At 44.1% G+C, this 27518-nt stretch overlaps 1 protein-coding gene across 3 annotated transcripts in view; it reads right to left on the reverse strand.

Annotated features, from left to right (window-relative positions):
• The window catches only part of LOC126285345 (myrosinase 1-like), a 502449-nt gene extending 477252 nt beyond the window's left edge, over positions 1–25197 (reverse strand). Inside the window, exon 1 of one of the 3 annotated variants that reach the window (XM_049984661.1) lies at positions 24988–25197. The gene's annotated coding sequence lies outside the window, so the exon portion shown is untranslated. The remainder of the gene's footprint in view (positions 1–24987) is intronic. The other 2 variants (XM_049984663.1, XM_049984664.1) reach the window with 2 other exon arrangements.
• Between the last annotated feature and the right edge of the window lie 2321 nt (positions 25198–27518).

The following is a 27518-nucleotide window of genomic DNA, read 5'->3' on the forward strand; positions in this document are numbered from 1 at the left end:
TAAGACCGAACCCTGTGGGACCCCGTAATTGATAGCCCCCCCCCCCCCAGTTTGTTTTAACATTACATGAATCACTTATTTCAACTTTCTGCATTCTTCCAGTGAAGTATGAGTTAAACCATTTGTGCACTGCCCCCCCCCAAACCATAATGATTTAGCTTATCTAAAAGAATTCCATGATTTACACAATCAATGGCCTTTGAGAGATCACAAAAAATACCAGTGGGTGATATCTGGTTATTCAGAGCATTTAATATTTCATCAGTGAACGCGTATATAGCATTTTCTGTTCAAAAGCCTTTCTGAAAACCAAACTGAAATTTTGTTAGTACTTTATTTTTACAAATATGGGAGGCTACTCTTGAACACATTACTTTCTCAAAAATTTTTGATAGGGCTGTCAGAAGAGAGTTTGGGAGATAGTTGTTGGCATCCGTCGCATCCCCCTTTTTATGCAATGGTTTTACAATGGCATATTTCAGTCTATCGGGGAAAACACCCTGCTCCAAAGAGCTATTGCATACGTGGCTGAGAATCCTACTTAACTCTGGGGAACAAGCTTTAAGTATCTTGCTGGAAGTGCCATCAATTCCATAAGAGCTTTTACTTTTCAGTGAGTTTATTATTTTACTGATTTCAGAGGGAGTGGTTGGTGGAAATATAGTTGTCTCAAACTGCACAGGTATGGCCTCTTCTATTAGAAGCCTTGCCTCTTCTAGTGAAGATCTAGGTCCTATTTTCTCCACAACATTTAAAAAACGATTATTGAAATTATTTCCAATTTCTGAATGTTTGTTAGCACACTTGTCATTCAGTTTTATGGCACTAAAGTCTTCCTGTGCTCTTGGTTGCACTGTTTCCCTTTCAATAATATTCCAAATTGCTTTAATTTTATTATCAGAGTTACTGATCTCAGACATGATACACATGCTTCTGGACTTTTTAATAACTTTTCTTAGTACCACACAATAGTTTATAATGTTGAACAATTTTGGGGTCAGTACTGACTCTTGCTGTTAGATACAGTTCTCTTTTAAGGTTGCAATTTATTCTTATTCCTTTAGTTAGCCAAGGTTTATGTTTTCTTGGAATTATGTTTAACTGTTTTCTTGGGAAAACAATTTTCAAATACCCTTAAAAATGTATCGTGAAATAGGTTATATTTAAAGTTTGCATCAGGTTCCTTATACACTTCATCCCAGTCTAGCTACTTTAGGCTTTCCCTAAAGTTTGCAATATTTATATTGTTAATTGAACGCACTGCTTTGAAATTATGTTTTGATATACAGCATAGAGCTATGTCATGTACTGTAACTAACTGTGCACCATGAGCTGAAAGACCATTCTCAACAGGATAAGCATTTATGTCCTTAAATTTATCTTGGTCTATAAAAAAGTTATCTATAAAAAAGTTATCTATCAGTCCTGAGACTGGTTTGATGCAGCTTTCCATGCTATTCTATCCTGTGCAAGCTTCTTCATCTCCCAGTACCTACTGCAGCCTACATCCTTCTAAATCTGCTTAGTGTATTCGTCTCTTTGTCTCCCTCTACGATTTTTACCCCGCCCTCCAATACTAAATTGGTGATCCCTTGATGCCTCAGAACGTGTCCTACCAACCGATCCCTTCTTCTAGTCAAGTTGTGCCACAAACTCCTCTGCTCCCCAATTATATTCAATACTTCCTCATTAGTTATGTGATCTACCCATCTAATCTTCAGCATTCTTCTGTAGCACCACATTTCGAAAGCTTCTATTCTCTTCTTGTCTAAATTATTTATCTTCCATGTTTCACTTCCATACATGGCAACACTCCATACAAATACTTTCAGAAACGACTTCTTAAGTCTATAGTCGATGTTAACAAATTTCTCTTCTTCAGAAACGCTTTCCTTGCCATTGCCAGTCTACATTTTATATCCTCTCTACTTCGACCATCATCAGTTATTTTGCTTCCCAAACAGCAAAACTCCTTTACTGCATTAAGTGTCTCCTTTCCTAATCTAATTCCCGCTGCATCACCAGATTGAATTCGATTACATTCCATAATCCTCGTTTTCCTTTTGTTGATGTTCATCTTATACCCTCCTTTCAAGACACTGCCCATCCCGTTCAACTGCTCTTCCAAGTCCTTTGCTGTCTCTGACAGAATTACAATGTCATCGGCGAACCTCAAAGTTTTTAATTTTTCTCCATGTATTTTAAAACCTACTCCGAATTTTTCTTTTGTTTCCTTTACTGCTTGCGCAATAATAAACATAACAACATAAAATCATTTCGAGAGAAACCACCAAATAGGAGGCCGAGTCTGAGCAGGAGAGAAAGAAAATAAGCGAAAGAATGAAGAGGCTTTAGGAGGAGAGGAGAAAAGGCAAGAAGTCTTCTTTGCGGTCCATAGTTGGCCACATTCAGTATTTTAAAAAAAAAAACCATCTTCACTGTGGAAGCATTCGGCGGTTAGAAGATTTTAGTAGCAACATGGACACAAAACTGGTCTGTAAGTACGGAACGTTGACTGCATCTGCTCTACACGTTCACACCGGAGTGTGGCTCACAGCCTTGATAGTCGCTCTGAACACTAGAGCCGTTGTTCCATAGCAAAATTTTAATCCCTGGTTTCTGGGAGGGAGATCAGTCTTCACGACTTCCAATAGTTCCTAGCATAGTTCATTTGTAAATAAGAGTAAGTGTCGTGGATTGCAGAGTTTGAAGAAAAAATAATTATATAAAATTTCCGAGGAGAAGTTTTTGTTCCACTGGATAAATCAAGTACTGCCGATTGCTGCTGTCTGCTGATACAAGCAGACGCAAAACTGTTCAAAAATTGCTCTGAGCACTATGGGATTTAACATCTCAGGTGATCAGTCCCCTAGAACGTAGAACTATTTAAAACTAACTAACCTAAGGACATCACACACACCCATGCCCGAGGCAGGATTCGAACCTGAGGCCATAGCGGTCGCGCGGTTCTAGAGTGTAGCGCTTAGAACCGCTCGGCCACAACGGCCGGCCGCAAAACTGTAGTGAGACATCTTTGACAGAATAAAAATTTGTGTAAGTTGAATAACAGGCCGTCTGAAGTGGTGTACTAAGGTTCGTCTGCGCCATCTCACGGGTGAGCAGTTGGTATTGATATATCGTATTCTAGAAATTCTACGTGAAGCAGAATATACAGATTGTATTTAAAGTAATACTGATGATGATGCAAAACGAAGTACAGCAGGGAGCTCGGATGAAGATTCTGATAAACCTCCGTGTGTGCATAGAAACGGAAAGTATGAGAAACATAACGTTTCTGAGATCATATATTTTTCTTTCCCAATTTTCATTTCAACTGCAGTCGTCCCACAAAAAAACTCTCATTTCGAGGCCTGCGTCTCTTCCAGCGTATACAATGTTCAAATTTACGGGAATACAGTTGGATGACGTCATCGACAAGCGCCGATATTTCGACAGGAACACACGCCGCCATTTTCAAGGCAAAACTGTAGCAGGGAAGCCCTGTGCAAGCGAATTTAATATCTCGGTTTTCAGAGAAGCCACGGAAAGATAAAAAACTGTACCGAAGAACTGGATGACCTCTACGACTAGTTAAAAAGCTAGCACGAAAAGCTCGATTAAAAGATAATGGGAAATTTTAATTCATAATTATGACAGAAACGAAGATCGATTCATCAGTGAAAAACTTTGGATACGATACAGATATGAGCATACGTTGGTAGGGTGTTGGAGTAGAACATATTTTCTCTCTTCATGATATAAAAAAGTAGAAATTGCACTAGCCGTGTTTCAAATGGAACTACATATCAAATACATTTTGTCAATCGAATAAGGAAGGCATTTCCGAATCAAAGGTCATAAACCGCTTTGGAATATCAAGTAATCGGAGACGAGTAAGATCTACAGTAAAAATGAACATAAACATTCTGGATAAATTTATTGCTCATCTGAGAGAAATCGGAAACACAAATCACGCAAATTTAATTTGAAATAAGAGAGTAAACCAGACTCCTAAAGCAACACATTCATTACCTTACAAAGTGCCCACATGCATATCGCCGTCATCAGTCCTGTGCACTATATTGTTAGCGAATGTCTCTCGTGCAGCAATGGTAGCGGCGTTGAGGGGTTGCCGCGTTTGAATTTTGTATGGATAGAGGTGTAAACTCTGGCGCATGAGACGATACGTGGACGTTGGCGTCATTTGGACCGCAGCTGCAACACGGCGAACGGAAAACCGAGACCGCTGTTGGATCACCTGCTGCACTAGCTGCGCGTTGCCCTCTGTGGTTGCCGTACGCGGTCGCCCTACCGTTCCAGCACGTTCATCCGTCACGTTCCCAGTCCGTTGAAATTTTTCAAACAGATCCTTTATTGTATCGCTTTTCGGTCCTTTGGTTACATTAAATCTCCGTTGAAAACTTCGTCTTGTTGCAACAACACTGTGTTCTAGGCGGTGGAATTCCAACACCAGAAAAATCCTCTGTTCTAAGGAATAAACCATGTTGTCCAAAGCACACTTGCACATTGTGAACAGCACACGCTTACAGCAGAAAGACGACGTACAGAATGGCGCACCCACAGACTGCGTTGTCTTCTATATCTTTCACATCACATACAGCGCCATCTGTTGTTGAAAATTGTAACTACTGTAATTTCGAAAGTTTGTCCGCCTGAAAATGTACTGTTGTCCCAAGCATATTGCAACAAACGGTGTATTTCTATCGCTGCTCGTTTAGTTTTTATTGTCGTTTCAAATATACCGGTCATTTTTGAAACACCCTGTAGGAACAGTTCAGACGTTGTCGACAACCGCTGGTATTTCGGCAGGAACGCACCCTTTAGTTTTCAAGGCAAGTCTGCGGCAAGTAAGCGCTGTGCTGGGTGTGATGCTATCTAAGTATCCGCCTTTGTCGATGTCGTCACCCGGCTGCATTCCAGTAACTTATCTCAACACTCGTTTCGCTTCTCTCTTGGTGTCACCTCATTCAGAGGCCAACCACTTCATCGCACTGCTAGAAAAGGTAGCCGAGCCGGCTCCGCCGCAATCATTTGTCGTACAGCTGCCCGAGCTGCTACTGCTGGGATTTTGCAAGCTCACAATGTCGAACAGAGGGTACAGCTAGAGGCGATGGCGATTCTCACTTAAATGGCGCAGAACTGAACCACACACTTCCCACAAGGCAATGCAACGCACTTAAAAGAAACTATCTCAGTGGTTTGACTGTCGGTACAGAGGCTTAGGGTCGACAAAGGGGGAAGTAGGCAGAGGCTTAGGGTCGACAAAGGGGGAAGTAGGCAGAGGCTTAGGGTCGACAAAGGGGGGAGTAGGCAGAGCGTGGACAGCAAAATGTTCCTCTGGATAACTGTGGTCGTTCCCCATATCCGAAAAGCCTGGGTCCATCAGACGTCTACCCTGGACCGACTGGCATTTGTTATTGACGAATATATTCTCAAACACACTACTATATCTGATACCGTTAGAGGGGTTGAGTCGTTTCTTGCTATCCTCTACGTTAGGGCTACCACTACATTCAATGGAATCACGCTATCGAAGCGACTAAAAGGGAAAGGTGTGCTCTCATGTCATACATATGACAGACACTCACAGCAAGATGTCAAAGCATGTGCATTCCGGTCTACATATTTGTGTCGAGCAGTTGTTGTTCCTGTCCAAGTTCACTCAGTCTGGCTTCAAAACCTGAGAGGTACGGGTAGAAACGCCAAGTGGCTGTCGGCAGCGATTCCATGCTAAAAGCTTTCCGATAATGTGATGAAGGTGGAATCGGTCCTGCTGGCGATCTCCTCTAATGAAGACATTTGTTGGTCCATACATGAATACTTGGATGTAGTGTGTGACGACTTCTTCACATAAGTATCACGAATACAACTTCTGAAAAGAAAATGCTGTTTACCAACTGCCCGCAAGTTATCAGAGAAAGCTGGTAGGAAAAGGTGGCCTCTCCATACATTTCACACTATTCGAGATTTTGTAGACACCACTGCTTGGGTAAACTTGGGTATACCCCCGCCCCCGACATACTGTGTCGCTCGCATCTGCGGTCTCGCTCCTGAACGACTACTGCTGCGTCCTTGATTCTATTGTTTCTTTTATTGTTCCCCTGTTTTGCACCGCCCGCACGCAACCTTGAACTTCTCGGGCACACGTGTTGTACAGCGGAGGTAAACCGCAGTCGCTCAATACCCTACAACCAACCTCCCACCACGTGCGACATCTCTTCTGGCCTTTGTGTCGCTCCTTTCGACATTTCTGTAAACTTATCAGACTGTTGATACTCAGCGAGTCTTAGATGCCTGCGTGGTAGCCAGCGAGTTGTCTGGTGCAGTCCAGAGGCACTGACGGGATCCACTTTCAGTTGGACGACGCTTCAAATCCCCGTCCAGCAATGCTGATGCAGAGTTTCCGTGGTTTCTCTAAGCCACTAACGGCAGACAACAGGGCTGGTTCCTCCGAGATTGATAGCCGACTTCCTTTGCGAGTCACAGATTGTGCTGCACCGACTAAGGGACAAACTCTGATCTTTCATCTCCTTTTTCCAAAGTCCTTCACAACGATTTCCTGTTCATCACGACACGGTAGATCTTACAAAAAAGATGTGCAGTCGGGGGCAACTTCACCACCCAACTGTGACAATTCGACCTCATACTGCTCTTCCTACTTTCAGATTATCTACGGTTGGCGCCGGTTCGCCATCCCCAATCGTCATCTTCTTCTGTCTTTATTTTTCTTAATGTTCATATTCCATAAGTTGCGTCGTGGGCGACCTCTTTTCTTCCGCTGGGATGGTATTCAGCGTAGTATCCTATTTGGTATCCCTTCTTCATTAATTCTATTCACATGGCCAAACCAAGCCAGCTGTTTTTGTTGCATGTCATCACAGATATCCCTATCCATTTTCATCCTATTTCATATTAGGTAATTTCTTATCCTAGCCATCCTAGTACAGTTTGATCTTCGTCTTAAGTAATACATATCAGCGGCAAGCCGTTTTTCTTTTCCCTTTTTTTTTTTTTTTTTTTTTTTTTTTGCCGACGTTCCACAGAACAGAGTTCTGTGCTCTTGCTACACCTCATCTTTTAGTCATCCGACTAGTGATTTCTGTTTACTCATTAATGTTGTTGTGGTCTTCAGTCCAGAGACTGGTTTGATGCAGCTCTCGATGCTACCCTATTCCGTGCAAGCTCTATCATCTCGAAGTACCTACTGCAACCTACATCCTTCTGAATCCGCTTACTGTACTCATCTCTTGGTCTCCTCTACGATTTTTAACCTCCACGCTCCCCTTCCAATACTACAGTGGTGATCCCTTGATGCCTCAGAACATGATCTACCAGCCAATCCCTTATTCTAGTCAAGTTGTGCCACAAATTCCTCTTCTCCCTAATTACACTCCTGGAAATTGATATACGAACACCGTGAATTCATTGTCCCAGGAAGGGGAAACTTTATTGACACATTCCTGGGGTCAGATACATCACATGATCACACTGACAGAACCACAGGCACATAGACACAGGCAACAGAGCATGCACAATGTCGGCACCAGTACAGTGTATATCCACCTTTCGCAGCAATGCACGCTGCTATTCTCCCATGGAGACGATCGTAGAGATGCTGGATGTAGTCCTGTGGAACGGCTTGCCATGCCATTTCCACCTGGCACCTCAGTTGGACCAGCGTTCGTGCTGGACGTGCAGACCGCGTGAGACGACGCTTCATCTAGTCCCAAACATGTTCAATGGGGGACAGATCCGGAGATCTTGCTGGCCACGGTAGTTGACTTACACCTTCTAGAGCACGTTGGGTGGCACGGGATACATGCGGACATGCATTGTCCTGTTGGAACAGCAAGTTCCATTGCCGGTCTAGGAATGGTAGAACGATGGGTTCGATGACGGTTTGGATGTACCGTGCACTATTCAGTGTGCCCTCGACGATCACCAGAGGTGTACGGCCAGTGTAGGAGATCGCTCCCCACACCATGATGCCGGGTGTTGGCCCTGTGTGCCTCAGTCGTATGCAGTCCTGATTGTGCCGCTCACCTGCACGGCGCCAAACACGCATACGACCATCATTGGCACCAAGGCAGAAGCGACTCTCATCGCTGAAGACGACACGTCTCCATTCGTCCCTCCATTCACGCCTGTCGCGACACCACTGGAGGCGGGCTGCACGATGTTGGGGCGTGAGCGGAAGACGGCCTAACGGTGTGCGGGACCGTAGCGCAGCTTCATGGAGACGGTTGCGAATGGTCCTCGCCGATACCCCAGGAGCAACAGTGTCCCTAATTTGCTGGGAAGTGGCGGTGCGGTCCCCTACGGCACTGCGTAGGATCCTACGGTCTTGGCGTGAATCCGTGCGTCGCTGCGGTCCGGTCCCAGGTCGACGGGCACGTGCACCTTCCGCCGACCACTGGTGACAACATCGATGTACTGTGGAGACCTCACGCCCCACGTGTTGAGCAATTCGGCGGTACGTCCACCGGCCTCCCGCATGCACACTATACGCCCTCGCTCAAAGTCCGTCAACTGCACATACGGTTCACGTCCACGCTGTCGCGGCATGCTACCAGTGTTAAAGACTGCGATGGAGCTCCGTATGTCACGGCAAACTGGCTGACACTGACGGCGGCGGTGCACAAATGCTGCGCAGCTAGCGCCATTCGACGGCCAACACCGCGGTTCCTGGTGTGTCCGCTGTGCCGTGCGTGTGATCATTGCTTGTACAGCCCTCTCGCAGTGTCCGGAGCAAGTATGGTGGGTCTGACACACCGGTGTCAATGTGTTCTTTTTTCATTTCCAGGAGTGTATATTCAGTACCTCCTCGTTAGTTATGTGATCTACCCATCTAATCTTCAGCATCCTTCAGTAGCACAACATTTCGAAGGTGTCTATTCTCTTGTTCTCTAAGCGATTCATCGTCCATGTTTCACTTCCATACATGGCTACACTCCACACCAATAATTTCAGCAACGACTTCCTGACAAATCTATAGCCGATGTTAACAAATTTCTCTTCCAGGTCCTTTGCTGTGTCTGACAGAATTACAATGTGATCGGCAAACCTCAAAGCTTTTATTTCTTCTCCATGGATGTTAATTACTACTTCGAATTTCTCTTTTAATTCCTTTACTGCTTGCTCAATATACAGATTGAATAACGTTGGGGAGGGACTACAACCCTGTCTCACTCTCTTCCCAACCATTGCTTTCCTTTCATGCCACTCGACTTTGATAATTGCCATCTGGTTTCTGTACAAATTGTAAATAGCCTTTCGCTCCCTGTATTTTAATCCTGCCACCTTGAGAACTTGAGAGTATTCCAGTCAACATTGTCAAAAGCTTTCTCTAAGTCTACAAATGCTAGAAACGTAAGTTGGCCTTTCCTTAATCTGTCTTCTAAGATACGTCGTAGTGTCAGTATTGCCTTGTGTGTTCCAACATTTCTATGGAATCCAAACTGATTTTCCCCAAGGTCGGCTTCTAACAGTTTTTCCATAATTATCAATAATACGCGAAGATATTCTGCCTTTTCCACATCTACAATTACCTCTTCATCCAGCACCAAATTGTTTACTTTTTCAATTCCAGCAGCCAAGCGCCGACACTTGTTCAAGTTCATCTTCAGATCAGCCTTATTTTATTCGTCTAAATTTTCCTATCACTTAGCTCAAATCATCTTCATCTTCTGCTAGTACAATTTGGTCACCTGCAAAATACGAGCTAAATACCTTGCTGCCCTCTACCGTCACTCCCGTAACCTGGCATTCCCTATCCCAAGTCTGCAGGATCGTTCCTACATACCGCTTAAAATGCTGTCCAACTATTATCCATCCTTACTCTCGCCGTGTTATTTTCATATAACTTCATAACAGCCTTTAGGAATCTTTGATCCAACTCTGTCACTTTCAACATTTCCCACAGTTTGTTGGTGGGTATATTATGATACGCTTTCTCTAGGTCAGTCGAAGCTATATGCCTCTACAGTGCAACCTTCCCGGGTGTCTCACTTATTAGTTCCACTGTGAAAATGTTATCCGCTACCGATCTTCCTGCTCAGAATCGTACTTGCTCTTCTTGCTGCTTGTGACAAGGTTCTTTCTCCACCAGATCGTTCAGTACCTTTGAGTACAGTCTTCCAGCGAAACGGATCACTGCTAATCCCCTATAATTACGTGACTCTTTCTTATGCACTGGTCCTATGTAATATGTTTTCCATTCCAAAGGAACATCTTCCCCATTTAATACTCATTCAAACAGCCTCCTTAACATATCAGACTATTTTGGTGGAGCAAATTCCACCAGCTCTGGATATGAAACTTCCTGGCAGATTAAAACTGTGTGACGGACCGAGACTCGAACTCGGGACTTTTGCCTTTCGCGGGCAAGTGCTCTACCAGCACACAGTTTTAATCTACGAGGAAGTTTCATATCAACGCACACTCCGCTGCAGAGTGAAAATCTCATTCCAGCTGTGGATATGTTGATCCAGATCCTGGTGCCTTTGTTATCTTACAGCTCCTAACCTCACAGCATACGCCATAACTCCTAACCTCACATCCATGTGAAAATTCAGACAGATTTTCCTGGAATAAATCCTTAAAATACGTTAGCCATTGATGATGACTAATATCATTATCATGTAACTTGTGACTGGCTGACTCACACACATGATTGTTCTCCGTGCCTGAGCGCTGCGAGTCCCAGCAATTATCCTCCCTACACGTTCGCATCTTTCTTCCCACGCCTTGTCTTTCCTAACACTGTAAGTAGAATGTTTAGGTTTTTATGTTCGTAACGCCACGTAGCGCTCTGTATGAAAATCACTGACTGCTGTGTGCAGCCTGTGGCTGGTTGGACTCATTGTTGGAATATTCGCTGTTGTGATGTTGGGCAGTTGGATGTGAACAGCGCATAGCGTTGCGCAGTTGGAGGTGAGCCGCCAGAAGTGGCGAATGTTGGGGGAGAGGGAGAGGGAGAGATGCCAGAGTTTTGAGAGGTTACTATGTGAGCACGATCTGGACGTATGTCAGTCAGAATAAGTTAATTTGTTTAATTGGATATCACAAAATTATATATCTGATGACTTTTGAACATTATTAATACGTTGTTCCATTTGAAGTTATACTGAGGAAGCTTTGAAGGATTCATTGTAAGCTATCGGGGAAAACACGCAATCTCTCATTTTCGTTTTTTCATCTAAAAACAGCACACTCTATTGTCCGGCGATGTGTGTCGGTGGTATACTTCCAACATTTGGCCAGCACCCGGAACAGCAGCGGCTGAACGCCGGAAGTCACTGAAGGCGCTGTGACAGAAAGTACGTAGCAGCCGCGACAGCCTAGTAGTTCAGTAGGAACGGCCTCGCAGCGGCCTTGACAAACTGTCCGGTCTGGAGAAACGTTCTCGCTCTGACAGTGTGACAATTTCCGGGCAGTGCTGGTAATGGCGCACACAGCACGTGTGTAGGTGGGAACCGGACACAAGACAGAGAGAGACGAGTAATGCGCCAATTAAGTTCCTCGTTATCCACATAAAAGAATTTCATTACGTATGTAAAAGAATTCAGCTGACTGGCAGCAATTACTCTACTAGAGAGAGAGAGAGAGAGAGAGAGAGAGAAGAGAGAGAGAAAATGAGATTTACAAAGCAGATCAAGTTGACTGCGTATACAGCAAAGGGAGCTTGGTGGGTAGCTAAGGCAAAAAAAAAGAAGTGCGGCGACCTGGAGTTCTATTGTTAAAGCTGTAAAATTTTTACGTCCTTTCATCGCTTCGTTTGTGGTTCTCTTAAATCCCTACAGAAATGCGTTAATAATTGCCGCCTTTATTAAACTGTAGTACTAGCTGCTACTGCACTTGATACCGACGGTGGCTATGAACTGCTCACAGCAGTGAGCGTCGGTGGAGTCGTAGCGCCTGCCCCGTTCACAGCCACCGTGTGCCATCGTGGTGTGAGGTCTGAAGATGGGCTACAATAGGCCGAAACCGATACAGAAAATTCTTGCGGTTGTAACCAAGTTCACTTTTACCATTGTAAATCTTCGGTATATTCCTTTGCCTATGGACTGTTTAAGGCTAAATAAATCTTTTCATCATTTTATAATAAAGTGAAGTAATATTTACCATGTCATAGTTCTGATCAGCCATCTCCTAGAGCAACCAATGAACCCACAGTTATGATCGAATGATTGTAGTTTCGGTGAGGATAAAAATGACGTAATGAAATGGAATTTGTGGCAAGGACAGGACCTGAACCTAGGTCCCCTACTTATTAGGCAGATATACTGTCCGCTGCACCACCCAGGCATCCTGGCTAACACAGGTGCCCTTCAACTCGCGCCTCAGCCCATCTCGATTTTCCTTTTCTTACACTACTGCCCATTAAAGTTGCTACACCACGAAGATGACGTGCTACAGACGCGAAATTTAACCGACAGGAAGAAGACGCCGTGATATGAAAATGATTAGCTTTTCAGAGCATTCACACAAGGTTGGCGCCGGTGGTGACACCTACAATGTGCGGACATGAGGAAAGTTTCCAACCGATTTCTCATACACCAACAGCAGTTGACCGGCGTTGCCTGGTGAGACGTTGCTATGGTGTCTCGTGTAAGGAGGAGAAATGCGTACCACCACGTTTCCGACTTTGATCAAGGTCGGATTGTAGCCTATCGCGATTGCGGTTTGCCGTATCGCGACATTGCTGCTCGCGCTGGTCGGGATCCAATGACTGTTAGCAGAATATGTAATCGGTGGCTTCAGGGGGGTAATACGGGACGCCGTGCTGGATTCCAACGGCCTCGTATCACGAGCAGTCGAAATGACAGGCAACTTATCCGCATGACTGTAACGGATCGTGCAGCCACGTCTCGATCCCTGAGTCAACAGATGAGGACTTTTGCAAGACCACAACCATCTGCACGAACAGTTCGACGACGTTTGCAGCAGCATGGACTATCAGCTCGGAAACTATGGCTGCAGTTACCCTCGACGCTGCACCTCAGACAGGAGCGCCTGCGATGGTGTACACGACGAACCTGGGTGCACGAGTGGCAAAACGTCATTTTTTCGGATGAACCCACGTTCTGTCTGCAGCATCATGATGGTCGCAGCCGTGTTTGGCGACATCGCGGTGAACGCACATTGGAAGCGTGTATTCGTCATCGGCATACTGGCGTATCACCCGGCGTGATGGTATGGGGTGCCATTAGTTACACGTCTCGGTCACCTCTTGTTCGCACTGACGGCACTTTGAACAGTGGACGTTACATTTCACATGTGTTACGACCCGTGGCACTACCCTTCATTCGATCCCTGCGAAACCCTACATTTCAGCAGGATAATGCACGACCGCATGTTGCAGGTTCTGTACGGGCCTTTCTGGATACACAAAATGTTCGACTGCCGCCATGGCCAGCACATTCTCCAGATCTCTCACCAACTGAAAACGTCTGGTCAATGGTGGCCGAGGAACTGGGTCGGTCCGCATCTCGTGCTCGCGCGATAGCGTTCTCGCTTCCCACGCCCGGGTTCCCGGGTTCGATTCCCTGCGGGGTCAGGGATTTTCTCTGCCTCGTGATGACTGGGTGTTGTGTGCTGTCCTTAGGTTAGTTAGGTTGAAATAGTTCTAAGTTCTAGGGGGCTGATGACCATAGATGTTAAATCCCATAGTGCTCAGAGCCATTTGAACCATTTTTGACCGGCTCGTCACAATACGCCAGTCACTATTCTTGACGAACTGCGGTATCGTGTTGAAGCTGCATGGATAGCTGTACCTGTACACGCTATCCAAGCTCTGTTTGACTCAATGCCCAGGCGCATCAAGGCCGTTATTGCAGCCAGAGATGGTTGTTCTGGGTACTGATTTCGCAGGATCTATGCACCCAAATTGCGTGAAAATGTAATCACATGTCAGTTCTAGTATAATATATCTGTCCAATGAATACCCGTTTATCATCTGCATTTGTTCTTGGTGTAGCAATTTTAATGGCCAGTAGTGTAAATCGTCAGTACTGCTGAGGCTCTTCAACACTGGAATAGCATCCCAGCTTCCTGTGTAACGGGGAAATTCTACCTGAACGTCAGGTGTAGGTGATCTATTGATCTGATGGAATTACATTTTCCTGGAGACATACTGATTCTCACTTTCATATTCGAAAAGGATAGAAGTTGAAGTAATAAGAGGTGTATACGCGGGATTACCGCCTTGTATACAAAGCTGTGGTGCTATTCTAATACCGGAAAGCCTCGGCAATACTAGCGATTTGAGAAGGGGAAAGTCAAGATTGGCTGAGACGTGAGCTGAGGTTCGTAATAGGGAAGGCACTGGACTGTGGCAGGCAGTCCGTGCAGCTCTGTTAGCCACAACGCCAGGGCGGTGCAGTGGGCAGCACGCCTGCCCAGTTAGCAGGGGACCCGGCTTCAAGTCTCGGTCTTGGCACAAATTTTAATCCATTACGTCAGCTTTTATGCTCCTCAAAGATAAAGTTGAGACTGAATATGTCTCTAGAAAAGTAAAATTCCAGCAGGTCATAACAAAAGATGCGCCTGAGAATGGACGTGTGGGATAGACGGGACGCAAGACACCCTACTGTCGGAGTCACTCGCTTACAGTGGGCGACGAGAAATGGTAGCAGAAAACTGATATCGTGTTATTGAGTTAGACGAACCACATTTGTGCCTGTGTATGGGTCTTTCTGAACATTGTGCTGGTAGTAGTCTTCATAAAGCCTTCTGGAAGGAGTGTGGGCAAGCTGTAGCCTTCAGATACACAGACAGTGTCGCTAAGGTGGCGCCTGCAGTTTAAATTCTAATTCTGAGAATAGTTCCATTCGATTTTTTTACATTTAAACTGTTTACTGGCGGAGTAGATAGTCACCTTAGCTATGAGAAAGGAAAATCCCGAATCAGCGGCGTTTATAACCCTTCCTCTCAGTAAACCCTCTCTCCAGCAAGGCGGTCTGTCATATAATGCTGCTCTTTATTTGTAGGAGAAAACACATCCGTATGCACCGCCAAGACTGACCCAGTACATGCACTATTTTCCTATTTAAATTAGTTTATCTCTATGAAGACTTCTTCATTACTGGCAAGAGTAACGATATACAGGGTGGTCCATTGAGAGCGACCGGGCCAAATATCTCACGAAATAAGCATCAAACGAAATAACTACAAAAAACAAAACACGTCTAGCTTGAAAGGGGAAACCTGATGGCGCTGTGGTTGACCCGCTAGATGGCGCAGCCATAGGTCAAACGGATATCAACTGCGTTTTTTTTTAAATAGGAACCCCCATTTTCTATTACATATTCGTGTAGTACGTAAATAAATATGAACGTCTTAGTTGGACCACTTTTTTCGCTTTGTGATAGATGGCGCTGTAATATTCACAAACGTATAAGTACGTGGCATCGCGTAACATTCCGCCAGTGCGGACGGTATTTGCTTCGTGATACATTACCCGTGTTAAAATGGACCGTTCACCAATTGCGGAAAAGGTCGATATACTGTTGTTGTATGGCTATTGCGATCAAAATGCCGAACGGGCGTGTGCTATGTATGCTGCTCGGTATCCTGGACGACATCATCCAAGTGTCCGAACCGTTCGCCAGATAGTTACGTTACTTAAGAAACCAGGAAGCGTTCAGCCACATGTGAAACGTCAACCACGACCTGCAACAAATGATGATGCCCAAGAAGGTGTTTTAGCTGCTGTCGCGGCTAATGCGTCCGTCGGTGTTGAGAATGCTGCATCAACATCGATTGCACCCGTACCATATTTCTATGCACCAGGAATTGCATGGCGACGACTTTGAACGTCGTGTACAGTTCTGCTATTGTGCACAAGAGAAATTACGGGACGATGACAGATTTTTTGCACGTGCTCTATTTAGCAACGAAGCGTTATTCATCAACAGTTGTAAACCAACATGATATGCACTATTGTACAACGGAAAATCCTAGAAGGCTGCCACAAGTAAAACATCAGCGACCTTGGCGGGTTAATGTATGGTGCGGCATTATGGGAGGAACGATAATTGGCCCCCATTTTATCGATGGCAATCTAAATGGTGCTATGTATGTTGATTTCCTACGTAATGTTCTACCGATGTTACTACAAGATGTTTCACTGCATGACAGAATGGCGATGTACTTCCAACATGATGGATGTCCGGCACATAGCTTGCGCGTGGTTGAAGCGGTATTGAATAGCAGCATATTTCATGACAGGTGGATACAATGGCCCGCACGTTCACAGGATCTGACGTCCCCGGATTTCTTTCTGTGGGGAAAGTTGAAGGATATTTGCTATCGTGATTCACCGACAACGCCTGACAACATGCATCAGCACATTGTCAATGTATGTGCGAATATTACGGAAGGCGAACTACTCGCTGTTGAGAGGAATGTCGTTACACGTATTGCCAAATGTATTGAGGTTGATGGACATCATTTTGAGTATTTATTGACTTAATGTGGTGTTTACCGGTAATCACGCTGTAACAGCATGCGTTCTCAGAAATGATAAGTTCACAAAGGTACATGTATCACATTGGAACGACCGAAATAAAATGTTCAAACGTACCTACGTTCTGTATTTTAATTTAAAATACCTACGTGTTAACAACTGTTCGTCTAAAATTGTAAGCCATATGTTTGTGACTATTACAGCACCATCTATCACAAAGCGAAAAAGTGGTCCAACTGAAACATTCATATTTCTTTACGTACTACACGAATATGTAATAAAAAATGGGCGTTCCTATTTTAAAAAAGTAGTTTATATGTTTGACATATGGCAGCGCCATCTAGCGGGCCAACCATGGCGCCATCTGGTTTCCCCCTTCAAGCTAGACAAGTTTCGTTCTTTGTAGTTTTTTTCGGTTGACGCTTATTTTGTGAGATATTTGGCCCGGTCACGATCAATGGACCACCCTGTATAATCAGTACTGAGAAGTTAGGTGTGGCTTGTGGACTACCTGGCTGTGTGTCAAAGAGTAGGTCCAGAGCCGGTCAAGTCCTCAGTAACTCCTCCAGTAGACAGCGCCACTAATCGCCTCTTTCACTGCCGGCGATAACCGAACTAATGTGTCGAGTGGCGAGTTGTTCCGCGTTTCGCAACCGGCTGCGTCATTCGCATAGGACGTCCCAGAACGGCGAGGGTGTGGCGCTAGCCGTGGGACCACACCTAGCTTAAATCTCAGCTGTGGAAACTATCCTCGGCCTATGGAGAGCTTTTTCTTTTCACATCGTTCAAATAAAAGAGCGGTCTTTTCGAATTTTTTATGTATTTTTTCCACTTGTGAGACGACTGAAGTTGAAACTTCCTGCCAGATTAAAACTGTATGCCCGACCGAGACTCGAATTCGGGACCTTTGCCTTTCGAGAGCAAATGCTCTACCATCTGAGCTACCGAAGCACGACTCACGCCCGGTACTCACAGCTTTACTTCTGCCAGCGCACACTCCGCTGCAGAGTGAGAATCTCATTCTGGACGATTGAAGTTGTTTTATGTGAACATGCTATGAGGACAGCATACAAAGCGCTACTCGCTCAATAATAAATACATAGGGTGTTTAAAAAGTAAGTCTCGTATCCTCTGTGACGTCAGTGGCATTTCGTTACGTCACATACAAAAAAATTATTACATATATATTTTTATTTTTTAATTCATCAGCATGATTCTTTCTCTCAGGGATATTGTCTTTTCTTACCACTTTTACTTACGTGCATAAGTAAATATGAAACGGGTTCTCGAAGGGCCTCAGTTATTCATGTACCAACTTTAGATTTTGAACGTGATAACTAAAATATAGTTGCCCTTAACTGAATTGAATGTAATTTTGTTAATTTCTATTTATTGATTGCAAAGCAAGGCTTGAAAGAATTTCTATTGTTGCCGTGGAGCGGCCAAGATAAAACTTACTTAACTCGTGGCATCTGTATAGTTTAAAAACACGAACTTTAACGTAAATTAATTATCTGTTGCAATTTAAAAAGGTTCTTATAACGAAATCTCTCGCATTTACAGTTACTGTTAATACTGAAAAATTAATTAATACTTCGGCGCGTAATGGCCAACCAGCGGCTGCATCGGAAGATGAGCTTCTCGCAGCGCAAATTACTGAAAAAATGCTTATTAACAATAATTAGCCACTGCGAGCATTTGAGGTGACAACTATCACAAAGAAATTCATTCTGTAATAATAATAAACAAGTTTATTTTAGCAATAAATACGAATAACTTACATAAAATACGTGTAGCCGGTCAATGGATTCCTTCCGTGTAGCGAAACAAAACAGTGTGTGTACCACAAAATACGTCCTTCCTCCTCGGCCGTACAATCTCGTCTCTTTCGATCGTTGTTTTTATTTTCATAAACATTAAATAAAGATGCTATCGCTGCATATCAACTGTTTCAAGAACATTAACTATACGTTTTACACTAATTATATTCATAAAATACGTAAACTACGATTTACAACCGCTAAAATGTCAATATTTATGTGACGTGCCGTCAGACCTCGTAGGGGATAGTATCGTTCAAATAGTAAAAAAGTGCCTATATAGATACGTACGGAATTAAATAGTTTTGGGCTATGATCTGTTTTACCCTTGTCCGCAATGGTCACCACTGGACGCTGAGGATCAGTCGGTCAGAACCTGCGTTTCAGTTGCCGATGGAGCGGTATTCAGACAGCACGCGGCAGTAACTCACAGCGCAAAAGCACGACCGGGCAAGTGCGAATCACCCAGCGCCCATCGAACGGAGACGTCACGTTAGCCACCGGGTACTGTGACTGGATGAGGGAGAACGCTGTTGTGCACTCGTAGGGCGCTGCACTTTCGCGGACGACTTGCCGGGCTCTGCCTATCAGAACCTGCAGCGTGACAAGTCACACGCGCTATTGACGGCTGTCGCCCATGGGAACGAAGACAGGTGTGGTTTATACGCGACCGGAGACCAGCCTGGATTCGAAGACTGACGCTGACTTTTAATTCGTTAACTTGTACGACGTTCGCTCTGAGGGCCGAGCCGAAGAGCGACTGGTCTACGGCGATATCGGCTGCAGTCGCTGGCTCATTCCCACCCCACCATACGCCAGCCATCTGTCAGGTAATATCAACGAGTATGACGAAAGCCATGTACTGGCCTATGTTGCCTATGTTTACTAGCAATGGCAGTAGACCTCCGTCGGTCCACTTGAAACGTCCCCTTAGAAAAATTATACACGACTGTGCTTAAACTGACACACAATATTTTTAGCGCAACGCAATCTGACTTCCAAAAATCCCTACAAAAGAATGGCCTTGACTAACATTAACCTATACCTTTCACAAATCAGTTACCTCACCAAAAATCTTCGTTACTCGAACTACTGCAATATAGCGAGCGCCACTACTGCCAGCTAAATAAAAGATTCAAAGTACTCAAGGCACTAACTACTGATAGGCACAGTTAGCAAATGAAAGATTTTAATAGAGAACAAACAATGTATTTACCTTAATAGTCATAATATATATAGCAGTTCATGACATCCAGTCTTACAAATTTCAAAACTCCGCCATCTCTCTCCCCACGTCCACCACTGCTGGCGGCTCACCTCCAACTGCCCAACGCTACGCGCTGTTAGCATCCAGCCGCCCAACACTACAATGGCAGACAACAATGCAAACCAGCCACAGACTGCACACGGCACAGCCAGTGATTTTCATACAGAGCGCTACGTGGCGGCGGCGTTACCAATAAAAAAACCTAAACATCCTACTTACACACTAATACTTGGAAAAATTATTATAATTTTTTTGGAACGTTTTTCTTTGGTCCCGTGGGCTAGATTACACAACGTTACAAGTGTGTTCAGTACATCTTTCCTATCTGGATCTCTCAAATAAGTCTTAAAATCGACAGTTCCTTTTCCATTTATTAGTCATTTAGCTTAACTGCAAGTATCTACAGACTGCTTTTGAAGTCTCGTGCGTATATAGAACTGTTATCAGATTCAGCACTGCTACTTACATAATTCTTCTTGAAAATTGATTGAGCGTGATTTAAATGATATGAATGACTCAACATCACCTGATGGAGATCTGTGTGTGGTGACTACAGCTGTCCACTTGCCACGGGTTGCTACTTCTACAGCGACAGCCTCAGGACGCTCATTACCCCAAAATGTGAGCCTGTCGTTGTGTTTATATCTCTTTTCCTTTTTAATTGGATCAACTTGAAACGTCCCCCTAGAAAAATTATAAATTACAGTGCTTAAACTGACAATATTTTTAGAGCAACGCAATCCGACTTTCATAAATCCCCACAAAAGAATGGCCCTTTCTAACAACAACCTATACCTTTCATGAAACACTTACCTCAAAAAAAAAAAAAATCGTTACTCAAACTACTGCAATACAGCGAGCGCCAATACTTCCAGCTGAATAAAAGATTCAAACTACTGAAGGCACTAACCACTGATAGGCGTAGTTAGCAAATGAAAGATTTTCATAGAGAACAAACAATGTATTTATCTTAATAGTGTTCAAAAGTAATTATATATCAGTTCATGGCATCCAGTCTTACAAATTTACTCTTTCTGATGGACACACGTCCAGATCATCTGCTCTCAAAACTCCGCCATCTCTCTCCCCACGTCCACCACTGCTGGCGGCTCACCAACTGCACAACGCTACGCGCTGTTAACATCCAGCTGCCCAACACTACAATGGCGAATTCCAACAGTACCAACCAGCCACAGACTGCACACAGCACAGTCAGCGATTTTCATACAGAGCCCTACGTGGCGTTAGCAACATAAAAACCTAAACAGCCTACTTACAAACTGTGGGTTCGTGAAGAAACATTGTAAATTAACTAATGAAACACTGTTTTTGCCTTGTTTCACAAATTTTATTATGGCTGCTGTACGACCTAAGTGTCGGGTTATAAGCCCATTTTCAAGTACATTACTAATTACAAAGGTGATAATGCAAGGTAAACATGATGATAAGCCAAAGATAGTCACGTCAACTACTTAATGTATCGATCCTTGGCGTAACGTAAAAGTACTTCAATGACCTTTTTTTGACAAATTACATATGGAATTATACAATTCAGCAATTACACTAACATGACTTGGCATACCTAGGAATAAAATTATGCATCAGCCTAGAACTTTTTATCTACTGTAGGACTGATGCGCAAACTTTTACTTCCATTCTGCAGTTGTAATATCATCTAAAAGAGGTGAATAACTGAATTGCGTTTGCTCGTTTACTAACAGATGTGGGGATGTAAAAATCTGCTTTTTTTTTTATTTCTAGAATTTCTAACCGGCTGAGTGAACCCCTTTTTTCTCTGTGTGTAAGACTTGCACATAAAAAATGGTAACTGAAGTAATTTTACATAAGGATCGGTACATTAAGAATTTGAGATCCAAATTTAATCTACTGTTACAATTTTGGACTTTAAGTCCGGATCTGAACGAAGAAAATCCTTCAACTCCATGCAGACAGACATACGGCACAAAAAAGTCTCGGAACAAATTTTGCACATTCTCGTCACATATGCAGATTATAGGTTAAAACGCTTTGCATGGACCCATACGAAATCCTAAGACTTTTTTGGTAACGTATGGAAGAGTTAGTTATACGCCTATCTGAACAAACAATTTTTTCCACTTTTGTATTTTTTTCCCTCTGTTTTTTAGGTTAATGGACATCCCGAATGTTGCTCTTCTTGTACCGACTCATTTCCGCTTTCGTGTTCGGTGAGAAAGGTGTGTCCCATACACAAATTTATTTCCCTGATTTCACAGCGATGTGAATGTCCCACATCTACGTGGTGCTGCAATCTACACTTGAATGTATCAACTGTTTGGAGACAATAGATTCATTGTTGGAGCCCCAAAAGCGATATATCGCTTAATTTTTTCAGTTTTTCATTGTGCCCTTTTTTTCAGTTTCATGTAATTTTTTCCTGTCTGCAGTAGATAAGTTCCGCAAACGTATTTGTTGTCTTTTTTATATTGCTTTCTAGAAAGATACAGATCTGTGCACATATTTATTGATAAACCGCTTTTAAATTCTTTTAGTAGTTATACCTTACAGCTAGAGCGTGTGCAGAGAACTTATATTTGTGCCCTTCGTCCACACTTGTGTCCAAATTTTTACATTTCTATGTTATATCCGGTGCTGTAACCTTATTATTTTATTTTCGTTGAATTGATATAAAATGGAAAACTCCACTGAATCGTGGTTTGTTTTTTGACACCAGTGCTTGCCTTCCCCTTCTATTTATGTTTCTCCCAGTTGAGGCTTGCGCTCCCCTTCTCTTAATATGTCTCCCAGTTGATGATTGCCTTCCGTTTGTATTTACATTTCTCCCAGTCGAAAACTGCTTACAAAATCAAGGTGAAAAGAATGGTTGTCACATTTCCCTTCATTGTTATAGTTCCACATGATGAAACTTGATTATTGAAACTTCCAAAAGAAAATAAGGAGGACAATTTCACAATTTGAGTAACGTACTGTCAGTAACAGACCTTTCCGCTGATAGAACCGGTCCACACCTCCCATTACAGCCGCGCAATCTGCTGTGGATGCAGGGCAGTATAGGGCTCAGGTTACACCATCTATATTTCTCTTGTGACGAATCACGTCATCAGCAGTTGACAAAACTGTAACTGGCTGATTATCTTGGAATTTGTGTGACATAATAATGGTGCTTTCCTTTAAAAAAAAAAAACATGATCCCTAGTAAAAACATTATTTTAAGTGCAATGTACAAGTCTTGCTGGACTCCAGCAGGAATAAATTTTAGGGAACCATTTATTCCTTCTCGACTCCAACGGGACATATACGGCCCATAGAAAATAATTATAAAAATATGAACAATAATCGAAATTTAGGAACATGGCCTCACTCAGCATCAATCCCAAAAGGAAAAAAAAAACTAATTTTTACTGTGATGTGCGAAATTTTAATTAATTTCGTCACGAATGGTTACACCGAAAATACCTCTCGTAAACAGTTTTCAGAATTACAGCATTATCGTCACACACCAATTTCTACATTCCATGACCTTCTCTGGCACTTGTTTGCAACTTAAAGCAGAACTTAATCTTCATACGTTGTTCGAAATCCACGATGCGTGACAGACACGATAAACACGACGTCAGTCTGATATTAGTTTATCTGTAAAATATAGTAAGGGCCATCTTTTTATTGCAGGCAGCGACAAAACACTCGCTGTAGAGCTGACGCCGTTTCAGTTATCGGGCTAGCGCCGCGACAGATAACGAAATAACTGAACACTGCTGTAACAGGAAGCTGTTCTGTGATACGCGGAATTTGACTTGCTACTGTGTAAAAAAATGGTTCAAATGGCTCTGAGCACTATGGGACTTAACATCTATGGTCATCAGTCCCCTAGAACTTAGAACTACTTAAACCTAACTAACCTAAGGGCGTCACACAACACGCAGCCATCACGAGGCAGAGAAAATCCCTGACCCCGCCGGGAATCGAACCCGGGAACCCGGACGTGGGAAGCGAGAACGCTACCGCACGACCACGAGATGCGGGCGCTACTGTGTACATAGATCGGTTAAAAACTGAGCTGTTGGCAAGCAGAACATATCGATATTTGTATTAGTGCATGGACTGAACGGGGTGTTAGACTCAAACAAAGCGGCTCTTTTGAAAGATAAGTCTAATTAATACAGTAATTTGTCGAAGTGTTCCTTCCCCCAACATTGCAACAGTTTCGTCGAATGGACCATTTAATTTGCTTTATTAAACCTTCTAAGGGATTTGTCATGTAAAGTCCTCATGAAAAGAAATATTTTCACTCACTGACTGCAGTGTGTCACAAAACACTCCATGGTTAATCTATTCGCCTAAAACCAGTATTAGTCCTGCATTATTTTTAAATGGCCGGGGTACATTTTCGTTTAAAGATGGTACTACATTCACACACATGATGGCTAATTTTTCTTATATTCTACAGAGTGATTTCAGTGCCTTCATCAGTTTCTAAGGTCAAACAGGTGCCGAGAAAACCTGTTTTTGACTGAGTTTACAAAATTCTCTTTTTGAGCATGATAAATAATGTGAAATTTCAGCGGGAAGTGTAGAATGCTGACTAAAGGCGCTCATAGGTTCGAAAAGTTACTGCTAGGTAAGTCGTGTATTAGACGAAAGTAGGATTGATTCTCTTCTTTATTACACAATTTACCATCATGGACCAACAGTGATTTATATGTTGAATTTGATTCACTTTAGTTTGTGGATTACTAGTACAAACTCTTCCTGTAGGAACATCAGAGTCAAAACAGATGCCCACGGGAATCAGTGTATTGTGAACTACCCATGAACAGAGTTAGGTGCGTTTTAATAACGGGTTACATGCGGAAATCAGGCAAATTCGAATATATTTCCGTGATTAAATAAACTTTGTTGGCAGTTTCTTGATCGGTATTGAGCAATTTGGATACGCTGAGAATCCTTGATACTTTTGCTGTTCAGAAGAAATGTCACAAATAGGTAACGCCGATCGGGTGATGAAAATAAATGTACCGGTAATTTGGAGATATGTGAAAGAAAGAAACATTATGAAGACAAAAATTTAGTCACCGCACTTCACACGGTAGACAGATATTCTAGAATGTTTTGACAGGGACAGTGGGAAAAATACGCAACGCAGTTAAATACCAGTGAAACAAATAACACGATTTATAGCTGTATAGTGATGTTTTACGCGTAGACGCTGATAGAACAGTAATACAATGTCACACAATTTTTGAACGAGTTGCTTGTGTTTTTATATGCAGTGTGCACCCACAGATTTTCAATTTCTTCGCCTCAGTGTGTTGTAGCCACGTTAGCTTATCACTCCCCGCTTGTTCTTTTAGATAAGCGTGATCCCTGCGTCACTGCATGAAAGGACACAGCTTGTAAAGGTTTACGCTCACCGGAAAGAGGCGCCGACCGTGTCCGCCCACGCCGTGACGCTGCCACAAAGTCGTGCCGGCTGACTGACTTCTGCGGCGGCACGCAATCCCGTCCCGAGCCGGCGGAATCCTCTGTTTACATACAACTTCACGCACAGCACAGCTGGCTAACCTCGGCTGCAGCGGAGATATCAGCTGACGCTCGCTGCCAGAGATAACGCAGCTGCTGCCCAACCCGTTCTGCCAACATTACAGACCGAAAAAGCGGCGAGGCGTGTGAAGGCGTGCAGTATACCCGATGCCGTGAATGCCGTTGTTTGTCACCGTATCAAGGGACGCTTCGCGTTAGACCTGTTTCACATTCATGGGGTCCCATCCGGTCCGATTCGTTTTCGGTTGCAATGAAAAACGAATGCAACCCTTTCACTCATACACGATTCTCACACGGTTCATATTACGTTTTGTTTTTTCTTCTGCACGCAGGTTCAGTAGTCATCATGGAGAGAAGTAAAATTGTTCTCTACAAAAGATTAAAAACGGTGTACCGTATTATAATTTGATATGTATTTTAAATAAATGCCATTGGTTATTTTCTTAATATTCAAATCATTTCTTTCTATGTTTCCTCAAAATCACGGTTTGTTTACTATTTGTCCTTATGGACTACGTCTCTTATTAGACAAGAACGAATTTTTCAATGTTTACCCAACTAAAATTTGTAGTGACGTCAAATTAATCAATAACGTCGAAAATTTCTACACATACGTCTTTCCATGCTTCGTGCGCCTTTAATTCGTCCTTCTATTTTTCACAAGTTTTGTCTTATGGTACTAGTTTGGCTTGCACTGCAAAAATCATCCGATCCACATCAACATCCGGTAAACCACTCATTTAATCAGAAAAACTGCGACAACAACTTTTAAAAAAGTTGACCACGGGCGAGCAGGACTCGGCCACTGAGGCTTCCGTGCAAACTTTATATATATATACTCCTGGAAATTGAAATAAGAACACAGTGAATTCATTGTCCCAGGAAGGGGAAACTTTATTGACACATTCCTGGGGTCAGATACATCACATGATCACACTGACAGAACCACAGGCACATAGACACAGGCAACAGAGCATGCACAATGTCGGCACTAGTACAGTGTATATCCACCTTTCGCAGCAATGCAGGCTGCTATTCTACCACGGAGACGATCGTAGAGACGCTGGATGTAGTCCTGTGGAACGGCTTGCCATGCCATTTCCACCTGGCGCCTCAGTTGGACCAGCGTTCGTGCTGGACGTGCAGACCGCGTGAGACGACGCTTCATCCAGTCCCAAACATGCTCAATGGGGGACAGATCCGGAGATCTTGCTGACCAGGGTAGTTGACTTACACCTTCGAGAGCACGTTGGGTGGCACGGGATACATGCGGACGTGCATTGTCCTGTTGGAACAGCAAGTTCCCTTGCCGGTCTACGAATGGTAGAACGATGGGTTCGATGACGGTTTGGATGTACCGTGCACTATTCAGTGTCCCCTCGACGATCACCAGAGGTGTACGGCCAGTGTAGGAGATCGCTCCCCACACCATGATGCCGGGTGTTGGCCCTGTGTGCCTCGGTCGTATGCAGTCCTGATTGTGGCGCTCACCTGCACGGCGCCAAACACGCATACGACCATCATTGGCACCAAGGCAGAAGCGACTCTCATCGCTGAAGACGACACGTCTCCATTCGTCCCTCCATTCACGCCTGTGCGACACCACTGGAGGCGGGCTGCACGATGTTGGGGCGTGAGCGGAAGACGGCCTAACGGTGTGCGGGACCGTAGCCCAGTTTCATGGAGACGGTTGCGAATTTTCCTCGCCGATATCCCAGGAGCAACAGTGTCCCTAATTTGCTGGGAAGTTGCGGTGCGGTCCCCTACGGCACTGCGTAGGATCCTACGGTCTTGGCGTGCATCCGTGCGTCGCTGCGGTCCGGTCCCAGGTCGACGGGCACGTGCACCTTCCGCCGACCACTGGCGACAACATCGATGTACTGTGGAGACCTCACGCCCCACGTGTTGAGCAATTCAGCGGTACGTCCACCCGGCCTCCCGCATGCCCACTATACGCCCTCGCTCAAAGTCCGTCAACTGCACATACGGTTCACGTCCACGCTGTCGCGGCATGCTACCAATGTTAAAGACTGCGATGGAGCTCCGTATGCCACGGCAAACTGGCTAACACTGACGGCGGCGGTGCACAAATGCTGCGCAGCTAGCGCCATTCGACGGCCAACACCGCGGTTCCTGGTGTGTCCGCTGTGCCGTGCGTGTGATCGTTGCTTGTATAGCCCTCTCGCAGTGCCCGGAGCAAGTATGGTGGGTCTGACACACCGGTGTCAATGTGTTCTTTTTTCCATTTCCAGGAGTGTATATCATCCATCCTGTGAATTGACGGTCTCAACTATTTTTGTCTGTTTTCGCTGCAGATACTGGCAAGAGATCGGTTCCGGGGATTCCGAGACCGTATCAAATCTCTACAGTATTTCCTCAGACTAGCACACACATACGAAGA

Source organism: Schistocerca gregaria, chromosome 8, assembly GCF_023897955.1.
Source record: "Schistocerca gregaria isolate iqSchGreg1 chromosome 8, iqSchGreg1.2, whole genome shotgun sequence".
Taxonomy (NCBI): Eukaryota; Metazoa; Arthropoda; class Insecta; order Orthoptera; family Acrididae; genus Schistocerca; species Schistocerca gregaria.